Here is a 3,072-nt window from a genome sequence, read left to right on the forward strand (position 1 = left end):
AACTTTCTGTCCTCTCTCATCAACTGTCCCAGAGAGCCAAGAGTACAAGTCCTTTCCCGTCCATGTCTGTCCCAAACATAATGTCTCCCTCCTTGTGAAGACTGCCTTTCAGGTGTGGGCTCCCTCTCAGGTGCCTCAGGGCCGTCTGAGCACCCACTCCTGAGCTCTCCGGCCCAAGAGTAAGTGCTCACATGGGTGCCCAACAACCAGGGGATGGCAGGCCACGTTCCGCTCCCACGCTCCACCTCAGTCCATGCTCACTCACATCTGCAGGCTGATTTCTCTCCCACTTACCACCCTTCCTCCCCTATACAATGTCCAGCTCCATGTCCAGCCCTGGCAACCCCAGGCCAGGTATCAGGGGCACCACCCCTCCCCCTTTGCGGGGGGGCGGGGTCAGAGCAGACCTCCTCACTGTGCCAATTCTGTGAAGCACTTTCCCGGGACAAGTTCTCTGGGTCTGGTGAGATAGGTCACAGTCACACGTGACAAGTCTCATAAAGTGGGTTTATCACTTGTAGATAGGCAGCAAGGAACAACAGAAGCCTGGGGTCATGGTGAGCTAGTGTCCCAAGGCTCAGGACAGCTGCCTGGAAGTGGGGCATCTGTACCTGCCCCACTTCTTTGCCACTGAGACACCTGAAAAGCAGGTGTCTGGGTTTTATCCCCTGGAGTCGTAGGACTCACTGGGCTACACCTGTTTCCAGGGGCTGGGGAGGAAGACTGAAGCAGCCCGGGCTGTTCCGATTCCTCCTTTTCTGTCTCAGGATGCTGCATTCTCAGCACATGCTGTGGTTATCTTGAGAACTACAAGTGAGAAAGAGGGAGAACCGCGTCAGTCCCAGTCCACCTGGAGAGCCATCCTGCAGGTTTCTATTGGGGTGTGGAAAAAGAAGTGGGGAGTCAGCATGTCATTCCAGAGTATCAAAGCACAACATCCCAATCTAAATTCCTATTTCATCATAGAACATAATTACTTAATTTCCTCCCTCACGCATTTACCAAAGATTTGATGTGTAAGTGTTGGGGAAGCAAACATTAATGGGAGAACTTCCAAGTTAAAATGGCTGAATGAGTACATACATCATAATTTCAGTCTCTCACAAAACCCCACTAAAGCTACATAAAAGCATTTGTCTCAGTCCATTTAGAGTTGCTATAAAGGAATACCTGGGGCAGGATAATAAAGAAAAGTTTATTCAGCTCCAGGGCTGAAGTTTATTCTGCAAGCAGGGCTTCAGGGAGCTTCCAAGCAAGGCTGAAGACAAAGGGGAGCAGGTGCGTTACATGGCTAGAGAAAGAGGGAGACAGGGAGGAGGTGGCCCCAGGCTTCTTTAAACAACCAGCTCTGGTGAACTAATAAAGTGAGGATTCATTATCTCAGAAAGTCAGAAAGGGCACCTAGCCACTCATGAGACTTCTGCCCCCATTCCCCAAACACCTCCTACCAGGACCCACCTCCAACCATGGGGATCAGATTTCAACATGAGATTTGGAGGGGCTGAACATCCAAACCATATCCCACCCCTTGTCTCACCCTGGAAGCCTATTTTAGACAACAGAATTGCTCTTTAGACTTTTTTGTACCCAAATGGGAGAAGCATGTGTGGCTTCTGCTCAACCATGTTGTGCTGAAGCAGTGTCAGTCAAGGTGCTATGTGGGTCACGATGAAAGTTTTGAGACAATATTATGGCCCATTATTTCACATCTAAGAAAAACAGTTGACAGCGGCCTTTCTGATTGACCTGTGCAAGTTTCAACTTACTCAGCAAATCGTGTTGCTGGGAGGGCTTTATTTGTTTCTATCCGTGCGGATTTTATGTTTCTTGATTTTTTTTTTTTTTTTTTTAGACAGAGTCCTTGGTAGAGTGCTGTGGCATCACAGCTCACAGCAACCTCAGGCTCAAGTGATTCTCTTGCCTCGGCCTCCTGAATAGCTGGGACTACAGACACTGGCCACAGCCCCCAGCTATTTTTAGAGACAAGGTCTCACTCTAGCTCAGGCTGGTCTCGTACTCATGAGCTCAGACGATCCACCTGCCTGGGCTTCCCAGAGTGCTAGGATTACAGGTATGAGCCACCAGGCCTGGCGTTTATGTTTCTTGATTTTTGTGTATCTCAAACTTTGATAACTACCTGTACCTTGATCTGGGGAGACAAACTTCTGCCTTCCAGATCTGGGGAGGTTAGAGGGCCTGAGAAATGGGCTAAGTTTGCTAAGGGGATGCCTGGGCCAGGGGTGCACTGCAGGACAGTTCTCCCGGCGGCCTTAGGCCAACCCAGTTCTTCCCCCTTTCCCACTTCTAGTTCTCAAGAATAACCATAGAATGTGCTGGGAATGTGCGTCCTGAGATAGGAAGGGACTGTCTAGAACAGCCTGGCTCTGCTCCAGTGCCCCCAGAAACATGCTATCCTTCAGCACTGAGGCCCAGTGTGTCCAGGGCCCCTGGGTATAACAGCCAGGGCAGGCGGCTTTCCCCGGTCTCTCAACCTCATTTCAAGTGGAGAAGGCACTGATGGGGCTCCCCCAACCTGGGCAGCTTTCCTAAGCCTTAGGGTATCAGCTCACAGTCCCTAGACTTCAGTTGTCCCTCGCTGCCTATCTGCCAGTATTAAACCCTCTCATGGAACTTACCAGATAAGAGTGTGTCCTGCCTCACCAGACTCAAACTAGTTGGTAAACTTCACAAAACCCTTCTAGACCTTTCTCCAGAGAGCCTGGCATATCCACAGAAACTCTGAGGAGATGAACACTGTGGGAGCTGATTAAGTGCATAGAGCCAGTAGACAAGTTATAACAACTTGGTTTATTTCTCACATCCTTCCTGAAAGGAGTTGGCTCTCGAGTTAAATTATGTGTAACCTACCGTTACTGTGTTTTTATGGAACTATTGCAGAAATATGATCAAGTTGATTAGATTAGGGGTTGGTATTTATTCGCTACATTTATGGAAAAAGTTATGATCAAACATCTTTCAAAATAACTGTGATTTTGATCTTTTCTTTTCCCACTAGTCATGGGTTTCTGTCACATTGTCAGTGGATAGCACATAATTACTGTAGACATTGGA

The sequence above is a fragment of the Nycticebus coucang genome, chromosome 9 (assembly GCF_027406575.1).
Source record: "Nycticebus coucang isolate mNycCou1 chromosome 9, mNycCou1.pri, whole genome shotgun sequence".
Lineage (NCBI taxonomy): Eukaryota > Metazoa > Chordata > Mammalia > Primates > Lorisidae > Nycticebus > Nycticebus coucang.